This window comes from Tenrec ecaudatus, chromosome 14, assembly GCF_050624435.1.
Source record: "Tenrec ecaudatus isolate mTenEca1 chromosome 14, mTenEca1.hap1, whole genome shotgun sequence".
Lineage (NCBI taxonomy): Eukaryota > Metazoa > Chordata > Mammalia > Afrosoricida > Tenrecidae > Tenrec > Tenrec ecaudatus.
Window position 1 is genome coordinate 5,987,901 of NC_134543.1, and position 18,381 is coordinate 6,006,281.

At 43.9% G+C, this 18,381-nt stretch overlaps 1 long non-coding RNA gene across 1 annotated transcript in view; it reads left to right on the plus strand.

The window, feature by feature from the left end:
* LOC142425550 (uncharacterized) overlaps positions 1 to 18,381 on the plus strand; it is a 46,472-nt gene that overhangs the window by 7,142 nt on the left and 20,949 nt on the right. Inside the window, exons 3-4 of the long non-coding RNA XR_012779686.1 lie at positions 5,504 to 5,583; positions 7,031 to 7,148. This is a non-coding gene — a long non-coding RNA (uncharacterized LOC142425550). The remainder of the gene's footprint in view (positions 1 to 5,503; positions 5,584 to 7,030; positions 7,149 to 18,381) is intronic.

Sequence of the window (18,381 nt, forward strand, 5' to 3'; positions counted from 1 at the left end):
CCAACTCACCCTCTTCTCCTGACCGACACAGTGCACTTACCTTCCCCGGCCCAGACCCGAACTGGGACTGGGGATGAAGAGATGGCGATCAGGGTCTCCTTCTGGTCGGTCCTGAAGTTCAGTCTGGAGGGGGAAAGAGAGAGCAATAAGGCCCTATAAATCAAGGCAGTCCCCCGGGGAAGCAAGGTCGGTGAGATTGATGGAGTCTCCCAACCCCAGGGCCGGTTGCTGAGCTGGGCTCCCTGCCTGGGAGTCACCCTGCAGAAGCCCCTGGTGGAGACTCAGGATCCCCATTTGATTGATGGAGAAACTGAGTCTCCAGGCAGAGAGGCGCTGGACTCACCGGCTCTCGGCTGGTGCAAGCTGGTCAGGCTCCCACTGCACCGTGCTGCCCTCCTGTGCTCAGCAAGGGCCGTGCCGAGTGCTGGGGGGGTGTGGGTGGGCAGGGGATGGATTGATCAGTTTATAAGCACCTCCCAGTGGTACTTGAGATCCTAGCTCCTCTGTGGCCCAATCCGTTTGAAGGGCAGATTCAAAATTAGGTGGTAGCACCTATGAGCACAGGCTTATGAAAATGGGATTAATAACCTGACGTGGGGCGCCTCTACCAGCCTGCACGCGGATTGCGGCCCCCTATTGGGGGTGGGGGTGGGGATGGAGTGTGTTTGTGTGGACAGAGGAGGAGAGCGGGGAAGGCAAAGGCTGGGGCCCCTTGGGCTTGCTGGCGGGGAAACTGGCCTCCCAGGGGCTGGGTGGGCATGAGCCTGTGAGCCAGAGTGGGTTTACTCCTTGAGGCAGCCCCGCACCCCAGAGAGGACACCCCAAGCTAGAAGAACCCACTCTTATGGGGCTCTCTCGTCTTGAATCTGTCATGGATGGGGACTCTTACGGTACACACACACACACACACACACACACACACACACACACACACACACACACACACACACCCCTTGCCCCAGCACTTCAGCTTCCCCATCTGAGAGGAGGACAGGGACCCAGCATCTTTGCCAGAGTAGACCCCTACTCCAGCAGCCCCTGACCCCCACAGTTAGGTGGGCCAGACACTCCAGTACCATCCGGGCAGTGACAACAGGCAGGTCCAGGTCGTGAGGGCCAAGTCTGAAGGGTGGAGGGCCTGGGCATTGGTCCTCCCCGCCAACCCCCAGAGAAGACACCTTGAGCTGGTTCTGCCTCTGCAGGACCTGCACCACTTCACATTTGTGCCAACTCACGGTGCGGTGGAACCAGACAGTCTGAAGCCTGGAGCCAGGATGCAAGTCTGTGGCGTCCCCAAGTGCCACCAGGGGGCTGCCTGGGCCGAATCTCCAGTGCTTAAAGTGAGGAGAGGAGGGGGGGGGGGCGTGTCGGTAAGGACCAGCGCTTTCTCTGTGGTGTTTTGAATTGTGGCACAAGCCTCCCAGCGTTGGAGGGTGGGAGGGGGCCGGCTATCCCAGAGTGCCGCCGCCTGGGCCCCTCCCTCACAGCACCACTGCACTGCAGTGGACTGCGGCAGGCAGAGGGTCTGGCTGGCTGGCCAACTGGCCTGCTGCTTTCCAAAGTGGGGGTGAGATGGGGAGGGAGCAGTCCAAGCAGTGTCTACAGAGTGGCCAGGCACCCCAAAGGTGTCTGGAGGAAAGGCGCTAGGGTCTGGCCATTTCCCTGGGCCAGGGACCCAGGAGAGGGCAGGAATGGTGAGGTGGTGAGGAAGGGGCCGGGAGGGAGACCAGTGCGGGTCAGATTCTGAATGGTTTGAGAGGACAAATGACAGGGAAAGGCTGGGGACAGGGGAGGAGACTGGCAACAAGGGGGAAAGCTCCGTCTCTGCTGGATACATGTTTTAGGGCAGAGGCTGCAACTCTGAGCTTCCAAAAAGAAATAAGCAATTGAGAGCAGGGAGCAGGGACCTTGGGGTGTGTGAACTGCCACTGCAGGGCACTCCCTCAGTGCCCAATGGAGACAGTGAGTCTCCCAGTAACTAAAGCGGAGTCGCCAGGAGGTAAGCTCTGCTTTTGAAAAATGAGGTACATCTCTTTTTCTTAGAGCCAGGGCAGAAGGCGTGGGGGACCAAGGGACCTGTGGGTGAGCAGGAGGGTGTGGCATGAGACAGGGAGACTTGTGGTAGGATCAAGAGTCTGGGGGCTGGTGGGCATCAACTCTGTAATCTTTCAGTCCCGCCCCCCCACCCTCCCCAACTCCCAGACAGTATCTCCCTCAGTCCATCTATAACCCAGCTACCAGACAGTCTCTCCCAGAGGGTCCAGCCCATCTCGGGTCCTCTGTCCACTTGGAAGTATCCACCTTCACAACGCACTGTACTTCTTGTCAATCTCCCCACTCCCTCCACCTGCCTCCCACCCCACACTTGGATGCCAAAGTCAGAAGCACAGTGCCACTCTCCCAGCTCAAAAATTAGCCACATTTCCTTCAAGTCATCTAGCAGTTCCTTGGCATTCCAAGATTCCGCCAGACTCACCCAGCTCATTTGCAGTTCACTTGTCAGGTGGGTGCCTGGGTGAGCTCTGGGCTTTTCAGGGTCCCCAGAGCTTTGGAAGGTAGGCACCGCGGCAAGTCCAGAGGGGTTGAACATCTGCCCGATGTAAAGGCTCAATGAGAAAGCCAACGTTGGCAAACTTCTGGGTGCAGCCATTGGGGCCAGTTCTGGCTTTCTTATTGGGTCCTGGAGAAAATTAGAGCTAATGCTTATGAAGTCCCCAGACTTTTAACACTTAACTGCCATGCCCTGTTAGAAGTTTCCCATTTCCCTGAAACCTTCAGAGACCCGTTGGGCTGGGGTAGAGCTGGTAGTCGTCTACCCAGGCATCCTAGGTCCCAGGTACTATGGAGATGGTGTGTGTACCACATCCCAACCAGGGCAGTCTGCAGATGATATGGGTGGAGGAGATTGGCTCACTAGATAGTCTCCTCTGCTGTGCCCAGCCAATGGGGGAGGCACACAAGGGAAACCGGGTCCAAAGTCCTTCTCAACATGGTATACCAGCTGCCGTGGGCAGAAGGCAGAGACACTGCATGCCTGTCTGCTCAGCTCAGCCCCCTGGCATGGCCACCCTCTCCTGAGAGCCCCACCTAGCCATGTAAGACCCAGGAGAGCACTTGGAGAACTCCACACTGGGCCCACCGTCAGCTAGGAGGCAGCGTACGAGAGGGGGGCAATTCCTCTGGGGAAGGGAAGGATGGAGGCATAGTTGGACCCTTGGAAGCCTGCATACCTGTCCCCAGGTGTATCAATATTCAGATGGAGGGTTGACTGGCCCGAGGAACCCCCCAGTCACTTCATGGGATAAGGATGAGGCAATCGGCTCCCCTCTGGGGGCAGTTACGACTGTGTCCTTCAGGTGGCTCTGAGATGGAAGGTAGGAGACTAGGACATTGGTCACGGACACTTGACTTTCCAATGAGTCCACTAGGCCGAGTACTGTGTCCTGGGCTTTCCACCTCGTGACCACGCAGTAAGTATTCCGTTAGCAGGCAGATGGTCACTCTAACTGTCTTCTGGGGGCTGCCCTACAGTGTCTCTGCCGGGTCAGAACCAGGATGGACATTTTACCATTGGCCACCCAGGCGCTCAGAGGCATGTGTCTATAGCCTATGGAGACGGGCAAAATCAAAATCAAACACAGCGTTCAGACCAGAAGGCTGCTGGTTCTCCTTGTGGAAACTTCTCACTCTGAGTGCCCAGTAGACAGTTCTATCCTAGGAAGATCACCTTGGGGGTTTCCAGGGGGTGGCAGAGAGGTTAGAGGAAGCGGGAGCCAGGGTAGAGGTCTTTTGTTCGGTTGGCACTTTCTCAGTGAGAAAGTCTCTGTCTCTGCCCTCCAGGGCTGCTGCCACCCTCTCACTACCTCCTTGGACTGGCTTGTTCTGAGTCCTGTTGATTCCCCTCCCTGCCCACAAGGAGGCCTGCCCCAGAAAGATGAGGCCTTTGCTCTGCTCATGTATCCTGAGCCCCTCAGCCCGTGCCAGCTCCTGAAGGGCATGTACAGCACATTTTTTTGGGGGGGGGGGGGAGCTGGGGTGGAGAGAAAGATGCTGTCGAATGGTACCCACCCCTGAATGCGATTAGTGAGGGCAAAGCAAGGCAGTCCGTGCGGGGGCGGGCTCTGAGTAGGCATTTCGTAAATAGTGGCTAATTATGATGATTATGTCTAATTTGAAGCCCCGTTGTGAGGATCAAACAAGATAATATATGCCGAGGCATGCTGGGAACCTGCTGTGCTGCTTACCAGAGGTACCGGGTTAGCGACCCGTGCTGCTGTGTGGGAACTTGCACTTGAACTTCATGCTTTTTCATCTGTCCCCCGCCTTGCCTTGCAAGGGAAGGAAGCCTGTGGGATTGCTGCCACCTGTGGTTGGGGAAGGGGAAGGGTCACTTCCTAGGGCCCGCAGTGAGCTGAAGGCAAAGACTGGACCATCCCCAGGGAGCCCGGGTTTCCAGCCTGCTGGTCTTTCCAGGAGTCCTTTGGTAATCTTCTTGCATGGCATGGTGATTCATGAATATAGTTCTGGTACAGGCTGCTCAGTATTAGAATTCCAGCCTCCCAGGTCCATTCCCACCTAGCATACCTCATGCACAGCTAACCCAGCAAATTCAAACAGCGGGCTCCTGGCAACAGTGGGCTCACACTTCACGGTACTTGGGAGGGTGGCGCAGGACTGGGCAGCGTTTCGTTCTGTTGTACCCAAGGCTGCAGTGAGTCAGACAGAAGTGAGTCCAAGGCGGCCAACAACAGTGACCCAACTGGGCCCATTAAAGTAGTGACTAGCCCCCGGCTCTCGAGGCTCTGCAGAGGCAGCACGTGCATAACTCACCTGTGGCATATCCATCCATTGACCTTGCGGGGTAGTTTCAGGGGTGTTTGTTGTACAAGATTTGGTTAGAAATGAATTAGACGAGGAGTGACCAAATGGAAGAGTGGACCAGTCTTCAAAAGGACACTCCAGTTTTAATTGTTACAATGAAGGATCGCGATAAATCTGTTTATGCAGAGTCATGACCTAAAAGGCTCTTGATTTCTGTGGCTAAAGACACCTTTGGGCAGGCAAAGGCAGGCGGCCCTCGATATTTCTGTTTGGGGTTAGTGCCGGGCTCCCATTCAACCAGAGTGGACACCATGAGGAAGGGCAAGCAGGGAGCGAGAGGGAGCGCTCTTCTGCACCAGAGGGTATTATTACCACACCGCCGAGTACACTAGAGGGGTCTGGGATGCTCTGCGTGCATAAGAAGCACTGGGTCAGAGGACTGGAATTGCGATTATTCTTGTTTGGGGTTTGGGTAGTGAACCCATGCGTGCGTGCTCATTACAGTAGTGCAGATTTATCAATTAAGAAGTGCACCAACTGGGAGCTCTGCTTGGACCAGTGCTGCAGGCGGGTCATGTTGTAGAGATACTGGGTTAGTACAGTGCAGCGCAGGTGCAGCTCATCTGACAGCCGTGACGCATGCCTAGACTTTTTTTTACTCATATCTGCCTGTACCCCCTAGGATGGTGACTCTACAGGAACCTAATGGAACGCTGCTATTGATGACCGTCGCTGTGGAAAACCAGCCGTGGGCCAAGCCGGGTGAGTAATGGTTAGCGGTGTCGTGAGTTTGGTGGCTGGCTGATGGGTGTGTGCTGTATTCTGAACTGTAAATGCGCACATAAATAACATCAAAGATAATAAGAAAACGTGGGCCAAGGGTAAGACCCTCCAGTGATCATGGGTGATTAATCTCACGGAGTGTAAGGGTGATTGAATTAAAAAAAACATATATGAGTAGGCTAGTTTCTAAGTTCGAGGTGAACAGATTGACAGATAGATGCCATTGAACCTTGTTCTAGGGTTGCGTGGTGGTTTTATTAAAATAGAGTTATTAAGAATTAACAGATGCATACATAAATACAACGAAAAAGGGCCAAGCCAGGACTCATGAGGCCGATGTAGTCTTATTCCAGATTTTCTGATCAAAGCAGTTCTGTGATTTCGAGGTGCATTGACCAAATATACCTAATTTTATTACTTGACTAGCTTTTGACAATTAATTTTAGAACCCTGGCAGTGTAGCAGTTAAGCATTTGCCTGCCAACTGCAAGGTTGGCCATTTGAACCCACCAGCCACTCTGAAAGAAAGACATGTCATTCGCTTCCTTAAAGAGACACGGAAAACCTTGCGAAGCCTCAAAGGCTCCTTGGAGCCAGTTCTAGTTGAAAGGGTCTCTATGAGTCAGAGTCAACTCGATGATGGCGGGATTCATTTGGTTGTTACTGTTAATGCATTATGATTTATTCCGATGTTTTGCTCTCGCCAAAGATTTGACTGCTGATTCATTAAGAAGTACATATAACAACAGAAGCTATTTGTAGTTTTCTGTTTGCTGGATTGAAAAAACATAAAAAAACAAAAACAAAACAAATCAACTGCCTGCAAGTCCATTTCAACGCCAGCGACATTTTACAGACAGGGTGGAACTGCCACGTGGGTTTCCCAGAATGTAACTGTTTCCAGGAGTAGAAAGCCTTGTCTTGCTGCCATGGAGTGGTTGATGGTTTCCAACTGCAGTTAGCAGCCCAACTCGTAACCACTGCCCTGCCAGTGCTGCTGGATTGGATGGACCTTTCCTCGGTATTCTTTAGGAATTGAAAAAAGACTTCATTGTGTTCTTGGAGAAAGCTGGCCCAGTCAATGTGTTCGTGACAGGTTCTACACAGATGGTTCAGTGCCACTAGTTAGCGCTTCCAGAATGCTGTCCAACACCTTAGTTTCCGGCCCCCTAATCGTCTCAACATCAACCAAGTGGAATCGTTCACCTTTTGGTCTCGTGTAGATTTTTTGAAACGTGGTGCCCTGGACTCGTTGATAACTTTGTCACTCAAAGGTGCTCTCAGGTGGAAGTTTCAGTTGAAGGCTTAAAGAGTATCTCAGGGCAGAAGTCTCAGGGAATCCTCCAGTCTTAACCAGCCCAACAAGCCTGGGCTTTGAAGAACAAAAAACAATTTGAATTCCCCTCTGCATTTTCCTCTCTTTCAGGATTCAACTACTGTTCTCCTAATCAGGATGATCATCGGTAGTTGCCATGCACCATCTAGCTCTTCGATGAGGCTGATGTAGCGGTTAGCTCTTTTAGATCCATGTCATTCAAAGCAAGGTAAGGTTGTGTCTCATAGTTGTTTGGGTTTTTGCATCTCTCCAGGGCTGACCAGTATGAACCCTGTTCTGTAGGTGTGTTGGTCGCTTGAACGGCTTCTGGAGGAGCTGCCTGTTTATGTTCATTGTCCATTTTTAAACAGTTGTCTTTTTTTTCCCTTTCCCTGTGGTGGTGACGTTTTCTTGGTGTATTAATTACTAGATTCTTATCAGAGATCATTTCCAAATATTTTTTCATGTACTTAAAATAGTTTAATATCTACTTGATAAAGTTTAATTTTGAGGTCCCAGTTACTCCTGCATTTGTAATTGTACTCACTAGCTTTATCTATCTATCTATCTATCTATCTATCTATCTATCTATCTATCTATCTATCTATCTATCTATCATCTATCTATCTATCTATCTATCTATCTATCTATCTATCTATCTATCTATCTTAAAATTCGGTCCCATAGTTTCCTTACAGGAATTTTGTCTTTTCAAACTTGATATTCGGATTTTTCATCCGAGTTAATTTTTGCATATGGTGTGCGGTATTAGCCCCGATTCATTTCACTGCAACCAGACACCTGATTTTGCCTGCACCTTTTATTTAAGAGACTGTTTCTTCCCCATTGGGTTGAATTCTGACCACTTGTCATAAATCAGTTGTCCATCAGTGGAAGGATTTATTTCTGGGGCATCAATTCACATCCATTGGCTCTTTTGATTACAATGGCTATATAATATGCTTTGATGTTGGGGATGTGAGGTTTCAGACTTTATTCTTCATCTTTAGTAGTGCTTTGCCTACTCAGGGCTTCTTTCTTTTCCATAGAAAGTTAGTCATCTGCTTTTCATTTCATTTAAAAAAAATGGTGTTGGAATTTGGATCAGTAATTTATTTTATCTGTAGATCTCCTTTAAAAAGTAGCGATATTTTCACTCTTTTAGCTTTTTCAGTCCATGAGTGTGGGATGTGTTTCCATTTACATAGATCTCTTTTTGTTTCTTGTAATAGCGGTTTGTGTTTTTCATTGATAAGTCTTTTATGTTTCTGGCTAGATTAATTCCTAGCTATTTCGCACTTTTTAAGGTGATTATATCAGTGGTGGTGTTTTCTTGATTTCCTTTTTATAAGACTCAGTTTTGGTGTAAAGGAACCTAGCTGATTTGTGTGTGCTGATCTTGAACTATGCAATGTCGCAGCATTGTTCTATTAGACCCAGTTGTTTTCTTGCAGAATTTCTAGTGTTTTCTAAGTATAGGATCATTTCATCTGTGAATGGAGATAGTTTTATGTATTCCAATCCAATTTAGATATTTTTTATTTCGCTTTCCTATCTTATTGCTATGGCTAGGACTTTCACCACATACCCATTTCCTATCTCAAGGGGAAGGCTCTCAGTCTTCATTGAGAATAATAACATCTGTTGGGTTTACATGTAAGTCCTTAATTATGTCGAGGAATTTCCCTACTATTTCTATTTTGTTATGAGAGGCGCACAGTTAGTTGAAGTTGTACAACATTGTCAGCATTCTAGTTGCGAGATATGATGGTAGACTTATGTGATTCGTTGTACCATCTTTTAAATAAAAAGAAAATAAATGACAATTCACTTGAATATATTAAGCCATTGAATTATATGGTGCATGAATTATATGAAATCGATAAAAAAGAAGTGAATGATAGATGAGCATGAATAGATCACTGGGGTGGACATAGACGTTATTGACTAGCCCATACATGCATTAACAGTCATGCAACTTGTTCTTGGCATGAATGATTATTTAATATCCATCATATTATAATTTATGCATCTGTGTGTAAAACCACTTAGGTGGATATAAATGAAGAAGAAGCAAATCCTATGACTAGACCAAAGATGGGTATTATGGGGTGTCTCAATCAACGGTTTTGATTGGATCCTTTAACTCTGAATAACTAGACGAGAAGAGGGAAGAAGGTAGAAATACCTAATCTCTTGTTCTTGGGCTTTTGTCTTCTTTGGGTATGGTTTTGGGTTTTATTGTAATGAAATGTAATATATGAAGAAAGAAAGAAATGGTGGAATGCATGAAGGTAAGGAACATCAAATATTGATATTATGAAATGAGTCTATAAGAATTGTTATTAATGGACTTATAAAGCACTCAGGGCTATTAAAGTAAAAAATAGAGCAAGACTTTTACCCCTTTCACCAGGTATCAAAGAGCCAAATGTTTGCAAGATTAATTATTAGTTGGTGGTAGATTGTTGATCATTTTATTAGGAAGGGGGTGAAAAGTTTGTGCAAGTAATTAACTAAATAACTAATTAAAAAAGAGCAATCATGAATTGCAAGCATTATCATTAAGAGAATATGTCACATGACAAAAATTATGATTGAGTTGATATAATTTACTATGGGCAATGAGCATGTGATCAAATGTGTATATTATTTAGGGTTGGGTTCTGGTGAATTATACTATAATTATAATAATGACATAATTACATATTGTTATAAGTGGGTGAATATATTCATATCTTAGTTAAAATATAGCACATTAAACACTAATGAGTCATGCTATGAAATAAGAATAACGAATACCCTGTTTTATACAACTGATATGCATACTTTAAACCATTTAGGCCAAAAAAAATTTGAGCCTTTCTCACTTTTGTTATTGTACATATAGATAGTTCCACATAATACTATGTCAGTTCTATGTTGCTGCTCATTTTACCGTTTTTTCCCCCCTATGGGGTACACTTAGTAACATTAATTGATGAGTAATTAAATACATGATTGCATGGACACATAAAACAGGGTCAGACATGGGCCATTGTTCAGAATAGTCCATGAAATTTGCATTTAAAGATTTTGATTACGTTAATTTAAATTAAATAATTGAGTAAGTGAAAAGTAGTGACATTCATTAGTCAATGAAATACAGTACGTTTTATGTCTTCCATTGGTATTAGTTCCTGTGTGGTCCTTCTTGACTTCACTTAATTTTAATGTATGCTCTAGAACTATGGGTAACCATTCATATCCCTAAAAATACCTAACTTTTACCTTCTTGTTATTTTCAAAACTGCCTTTCACCTCGGGATTTGCTTACTGGACTAATTCATTTAAATGAATAGAATAAAAACCGTATTTCTGTGGATTGAATAAATTTAAATTCTAGTTTCACCATCAACATCAAATAGTAGAGATCTTGGTTGTTGTCTCTTTATGGTGAGGGTCAGAAGCATTAAGGTCGGTAACATTCAGAGGTATAAATTCTTGATGATGCTCATGGATTTTCACGAGAATATTTCGATTTGCAACATGGTAGCAAAGTAATCCACAGCCTACATGCAATTATACAATCTAAGACTGCTTATGCCAACATTTCTCCCTTCAGGTTATCTCATTAAGAGTTGTCATATAGGAAGATGCTGTTAGTCATCTTAATCTAGAGTGACATCATGGTATCACGGTTGCTATTGTATCATCTTTAAACGATGTCCAGGTCAAGTGGGGACGTGTCTCCTATGGATTAGTCATGAGTTAAGGAGTTGATATGAAGGCGTCTCTCTGGGTAGTTGTCTCAACCATCCCAGTAAGGAGGACTTTTTAAGGACTTGATTTCTCTTCCACATGTTCTCCTGTTCTGTCAGGTTCGTCTAGTTTGATTATGAACAGTATACTCACAAAGAAAAGCTGGGCACCATCTAGTTCATCTGGTCTCAGGGTAGATGAGATCCTTCTTGCTATGTACACTGTCCTGTAGACTCATGTCTTCTCTGGTTTCTTCTTTGTCTTTTGCTCTGGACAAAGGAGTTGGATAGTGTGTCGTAGATGCCTGTGCTCAAACCTTTAACGTGCCAAAAATGACTTAGCAAAAATAAGATGCAGAGTATAAACTTGATGACCTCTTTATGCCATTTGTCCGAGTTGTCCCCTGAGGTCATAGCCCTAGACTTTAAACCCAGGAAACCAATAACTTAAGGTGTTTTGTTACTATCTAAGAAGTTAACCTTAAGTATGCACCCGAAGTGCTTATTATATACATAAGGATGTTATTAAACAGCATGCTGTGAAATAATAATTATGAACTATTATTTAAATAAGATGTTATTCGAATCGTTATTTTTCACTCCCACACATGTATATACGTACAGCTCTATGGATATATTTGCATGTACATGTAATCGTACACATATTTAACCACACTTACGTTTTTGGCTGTTGCAGTATCATCATATATGTCCTAGGATTTACCCCAAACATCCCTTTTTGGTGTGGGTTCATGTCTTAGTCACTTTGCCCCAAACACTCTGCTTGAATGGATGTGTAAGTCTTAGTTACATCAAATTGTAAGCACTTCACACCCTTTGGTATTACCTTTCCTCTCACCGAAAAACAAGCGTCCACTTATTTCGGGACTCTGCTGCCCTGTCCTCACCCCTGGTACCCGTGCATGAGTATCATCTTCCTTGCTGGTGGCGGCTTGGCCTCCCACGGCATCTCTGAACACTTTCGGTCTGCACCTTCCCTGTCGGGCACTCGGCTGTTTTCCTCTTGGCCCTTTGGGGAGTTGCGGTGTAGCGCACATAGGTGTCCCTGGGTTTGTTTGTGTCACACGGATGAGGTCGCTGGGGTATGCATGTAGGAGGAGTATCGCAAAACCATACAGAGTAGTTCAAATGGGAGCTTTGGAAGGGCGCGCCATGTTGTTTTCAGTAATGGCAGTACCATTGAATAGCTCCATTAACAGAGGACAAGGATTTCAATCTCTCCATTGGTTGCCTTCTGATGATTTCACTCAAGCCACTTTTTTTAAGCAAGCTGCAACAAAGCTTTGTGGGTTGGGTTTATGGCTGTTCAGTGGCTCACGGTCAGGAGCATCTTTTCACATTTTTGGCCACATGAATGGGTAGTGACTGTTCATGTCATTTTCCCACGAAAGAAATAGGGTGGTTGTTTTTTTGTTGTTGATTTGTTGAAATTTTATATGTATTTTTGAGACTAGACCCTTTTCCAATATTGCTTGCAAAGATTACCCTCCCCTCCCCGCCAAGTCTATAGGTTGTTTGTTTAAGCTTTTGGTGATGGCTTCTGAGTAATCTACTCGTGTACATTTCATGAGGTCCCAGTGATCCAGTTCACCTTCTGGTACTCTTGATTTTGTAACTGTGTACAGTAATCTACCACTTAAAAAACATAGGTCCTCTCTGTGTTTTCTTCCAAGAGTTTATGGGTTTTTTAAATGAATACTTAGGCCCTTGATTCATGTTGAGGTGGATTTTGTGTCTGCTGGGAGGTAGGACTCAGTGTTGACAATGATCATAGTTATGATCAGAGTTATGATGAATTGAACTCTTTATTGAGATTTATTCTTTTCTCAATAAAAAGGCATTAGTAGAATATGTCACCAGGCCATGAAATATCAACATATTCAATGTTTTTTTCTTAAATCTTAGCTTCTATGGATAGAGATGTGATGTTATAAGGGGGAAAAGAACAGTTATTCCAGAGAAGGCAGGGCGTGGAATGATAAGGAACATGTAGTATGAACCAGAAGAAATGATCAAACCTATTTATTATTATTTGCTAGTGTTGTCCTGGTAAAGAACTGAAACGACTGATTTCTTCCTGTTTAGGGGTAAAGTACTCTTAGAAATTTGCATGTACTAATTCTTGAGAAAAATGCATATTAATTTGTTCCATGTGTAATCATGTACATGGGTAAGCATCAGTGGATCACTAGAATATAAATCAGAGGAATCTTACGCCATAAAATAGGGATTTATATCTATCCGATTTGGCATGAATGAACCACCTAAGTTGTTAAATGTACAGACAGAGGCCATGCACACACGTCATTATGATGAATATGGTCCTTATCTTCCTGTTGGCATTAATTATATTATTTAAACCGAAAAAGCAATTAAGTTTACAATAAAAAGGAGTGTTCCATCTTTGGCCGATGATAAATTGATCCAAGTTTATTATCAATCCAGTACAATAAAACTAACTTAAAATATACCCATTAAGAAGTTTTAGAAAAACATCTCATTGTAGGCTTTTACATTCTTTTGAAAAAAAAAATTTACTTCACCAAGTGAATATATATTAATGATAACGATCTTAACTTTTCTTTCCTGGGTAAGAAGAGAAAGATCAATGTAAGCAGCAGAGTCTATAGTTTTGTTTTGGGAGGTTGGCCCATTTCAAAGTAATAAATAGATGAAAATGCATTAAAGTAGTAGGATCCTGCCCTTCCTCACAGTAGTTGCTATGGGAGCCCACGGTTGGAGCGTTTGTGTCAGTCCATTTCATTGAGGTTCTTCTTCGAACTTTTGGGCTGACCTCACGGAGTATCATGTCCATCTCTAGGGTCTGGTCCCTCCTGATAACATGCCCAAGGTAAGGGAGATGATATCTCTCCCTGTTCAATTTTAAGCGGTGTCCTAGATGGATTCCCCCCCCCCCCCCTTAAACTGCCTAGCTTGTTCAGCTGACATGTTCGTGAAGTCTTCGCCCTTCTTTGCCGACACCGTCATACAAAGGACGGTTCTTCAGTCCTTTCTTCGCTGTCCAGCTTTCCTGTACATAGGGAGCAATGAGAACATTTAAACACCATAGTTACAAGGCAGGCACACCTTCATTTTCAAAGTGATGTCTTATGCTTTAGAAAGGTCTTTTGCAGCACCTTTGTCCAATGTATTACGTTCTTTGATTTCTGGACCCGTGCTTCCATGGGTGTTGATTATGGATCCAAGTGGAATGGGATCCTGTCCCCATCACAGTAGGGCCTCGATGTTTGGGGCTGTGAGATGTGCATTGTTAGTGCGCACATTGTTGGCTAGTAGACCTCTTACTATTGTGTCCAAGGCAAAATGGCAATGTCCTTTTCTATTGATGAATGAGTTCATATCTTAGTCAATTAGCAGAACATGGGCCAATTCAGAGCAAGGGTGATGGTTGATTTATTCTCCAGAAGAATCTAGACAGGTTCCACCATGGGCCAAGTGCCCATCAGCAGTTACATGAAATGTTACTTTACTTCTGAATTCCTCGTAGTTTCTGATGTATTTTTGTTTAAAGTAGATAATCAAATTATTCTTTGACTAATTAAATAAAAGACAATACGTGAGCAAATTGATAAACAAATCCACAAATCGGGGTAGATTTCGGAACACTGCTTCTGGACACCACGTCAGCCACGCTCAAGTGTGGTCAATTAAAAAAGATTAACGAGGCTTTGAACCGCGTGGTGGGGGAGGATATAGACGGATTACTTTAATAGTTATATTTACTACTCCTCTGTTGGGTGGTGGACTCAACAGTGTTCATTACATTATTAAAAATTAAATTGTAAATAAGTCAATACATTGAAAGTAATGTCATTCTTGGTGCAGTAATGAGAACATGATAGGAACTCAGGCTTCTGATGCACCTAGCCCGTCACAACGCAAGTCCTTTAAAAGAGCTAAATCTATGTTTTTTCATTCGTTATAAAATAGGCATTTATTTCTAAGGTTGAAAACAACATCGCAGATTTAATTATTTCATCGCAATATCGCTGTTGGTTTTTACCTCTTTGGAGATGGCTTAGAGAGAGCTGTTGGGAACGGTCTAAATAAGCTACGCCCTTGGCTTAGGTGGTTTGTTTGTTACTCAGTGAGGCAACAGGAGTAAATAAATGACCAAGCCTACAAAGAAAGTCAAAGGCTGCCTTATAGGGGCCAATGATGGAAATGAGCCAGAGTTTACAGTTAATGCAATTCAGTGCAACTGAGGGCCATTAAAACGATGGAAGGATTTTAATCAGAGATTAAAAAAATATTAAATTATATTTTGTAATTCAGTTGATTTAAAACTTCATTCAATGATAGCGATTCAGGTTATTGCCTCTTTGGGAAGGTAGGACCTCAGTTATTCTTAAGGGAGAAGAATAGGGCTTGTCAAGCGAGGCACCATTGGCATTTGGACCTCGTGGACCTCGGCGGCCTCCCCCTATGGAGGCGGTCCTGTGCGTTCTACTTTCTGCTCTGCATTCACTTGGTACCAGTAACCATTTCCCCAAGGGAAGACAACCCCAAACCCCCCAAAACACCCTTCCAACTTTGACGTATATCCTCTGGGGGGCGACATTGCCCCTGGGTGAGAATGAGCCCTTGAGAACTACAAGGTTGAGGTGTTTTTTCCTTAGTAATTATGGGAGTAGTTGTACCTTATGGATATTTAGATCAAGAAAACCAAACCAAAGCTAAACAAAGAAGCCAAAAAATCCCCCACAAGAACGAAACCTAGACTTTTCTAAGTTCAGGCCCGGATCATATGCACAATTAACTTTTAATGTAATCGCAATTTTGGGTGGTTGATGTGTCTGCTGCTCATTTTCTCTTAAAAAAAAGAAAGCGGACAAGGTGGCTTCGATTATTCCATGACCATGCAAGGAAATAACGAAGATAGTGAGTAACTACACACATGAACAGAGAGCACCGGTGTGTGCGGAGATTAGGTATCGGGCTGGTAACCCTCAGCTCCTGTTTGCGTGCAGTGCATAGAAGTCACCGCATACACTAATATTCCGTTTCTGGATTCCCGCTGGCATTGCCATTTTTCTTTATATAAGGTGCACGTGGTCGGGTCATTTCCATGAGCAGTTAAATAAGTGAATGAATAAGTGAGCACATCACTGACACGAAGCTAGGTCACTCATGAGCTCATGTCATAAAACAAAGAGTAAAACTGATCCAGTTATGCAAAAGGTAACATCCATTAAAACGTTCATCTAGTTTGTTAAAATTTAAAATGTAAAGATATCTGTAAGAGACCTTGCTCTTAGTCTTGTGCTTTTGATAGACTCAAAGGTACTCATTATGTTACGTAAAACTACACCATAAATTAAGTTAACCGAATGAAAGAGAGAGGCATTCTTGAGCAGTGGTGGGGATGTACCTGAACTAGTTTATAATTAATTTCACCTTCCTAAATAATATCCACTAAAATAATCTAAATGGATGCTGCTTCATTATATTTCAATGGTTTGGGGGGGGGGATAGGTTCAATGTAACTTAACTAATTCACATCATTTCTAATCACCTAGGTCTTGACCATAACCCTCTGTGACTACGGACTGAGGGGCATAGGGAATAATGTAGGGACATAGGAACCCTGGTGGTATAGTGGTTACATGTTGTGCTGTGATCTGCAAGGTCAGCAGTTCGAAACCATCAGCTGCTCCTCAGTGGAGAGATGAGGCTTTATAGTCCCTATAGAGAGTTGGAATCTTAGAAACCCATAGAGGCAGTTCAACCCTATCCTATAGGGTCACCATGAGTAAGAATTGACTCGATGGCAGCGACATTTCAAGTTAATACCAAAGACTAAAGGCATTGGGACCCCCGTGATCGACAGTGGTATCTTGGACTGCAGAGAGAATGTGACGTGCGAGAAGAATTTAAATTTACTAATTTTTGCTGCTCAGCGGGAGGAAGATGAGGCAGTCATAGAGACCGATGAAGCTGTTGTTCCATGTCCTATAGGATCGCTGTGGGTCAGAACTGATTCATTGTCTGCCCCTTTGGTGTCTGGTAATTCTGACTAAGGCTCACGAAAAAGCGTTCTCTTACTTGGGTAGGTAGAGTGTTTGCATCGGTAGGGTTTACAATAACTTTAGATCCTACTCTTTTGTTGTGCAATCGATTCAGTAGTCATGGTCCTATTTCTTAAAATTAAAAATGAATAAAAATTTTAAAGGATTCCAGTCTCAGGTCAAAGTTTATTCTGAACCAGTTACAGAGAAATGTAGATCCATTTTACAAACTAAATCTAGGAATACTCCGCTCCCCCCTCAACCCCCCTGAAGGATGACTGGGCAGTTGGTGTCTTCATGTTCTGAGAAAGGAAACCCTGGCCGTCGTTCTGTCCTGAATGAAGAACATGGATAATGGTAGAAAGGCCAGTGTCCATCCCCTTGGGTGGGATGCTTTGTTCATAGGAGATGGGGAAGCATGTAAAGAAATTAAATGTTGATAGACGTAGAAGAAATGAAATGTGCTGGTTAACTTGATCCAACTGAAGCTATGCAAGAAGGCAGTGATGTTGCGTTCATTTTCAGAATGCTTGAACATCGCATTTTATTTTCCAACACAAATGATTCCAACGTTTTCATAGCGCCATGGTCCTAACCTTCTAAATTATCTGTTGGGCAATCTGTAAAAATAGAAGAGATATCGCAAATGTCTGAGTGGCCGTGGGAGACGGCAGTTTCGTCATTTTTCAATATGCCGTTGTCAAAGCACGGGCGGATGAACGGTGGACCACCGAACGACCAAGGCTGAATGGGAATTTGGTGTAAATGATGGATGTTAATTGATCCGCACATGTTCTCAGCTATTGCAAAAGGAGATTTAGTTTATTAGCTCTCTCAAGAAAGAATCACTAATTGGAAGATCTTGTTCTTGACATTTGGCAATTGATTCGTTATTCATGAATCAGTGAATTAAAAAATAAGAAAGAAAGATAGAAAACATGCCCAGCATAGACCAGGAATGACTGTCATAGAATACTTGGAACATGAATTTTGATAGAAACCACTTTCAGTTCCCTAAGAAAGCAAAGCTGACAGTCAAAGCTCTTATCTTTCTGGTAAGGCAGCTGTGACCAGTTGTTTGTGTGCCATGTATTATCCGTGTGGTAACGATTCGGTGTTCACTGACAATTTTAGCAAGGAAATGGACACACATTAAATATAGACCATGAAATAACCACATAATTGAAAGCCAAGCTGAGACCAACGATAAGAATGTTTTATATGATAGCATTTATAGTTGATCTGATTTTCCTTTCTGATTTTTATTAAAATAGTGCAAAAAGACATAAGTCCATTATTTCTGTGGGCAATAACATATTGACAAATAGAAATACTGGTTAGTTCTTGTACAGTTCCTGTGAGATCTCTAATATTGTTGTCTTTCTATAAGAGAAAGAATGCATAATATATCTCAATTGAATTTTTAAAAGTCAGCCAGCTATGGGCCACTTAGGAGCAAACCTTATGATACAAGGTTATTGATGCATCTTGTTTACCCCTGAAGATATCTTAAGGAAGATTCTCAACTTTTTCTATTTGTGAAAGAGGCACTTAGACATTTGTGAGCCTTCGAATTTAATTCGTGGGTTGGTATTCGTTACCCTCTTGAGCTTTCTTTTTCTTTTTAAAAAAAGGCGGCGGGGGGTGGGGAGGACTCTTTTTTCCATAATAG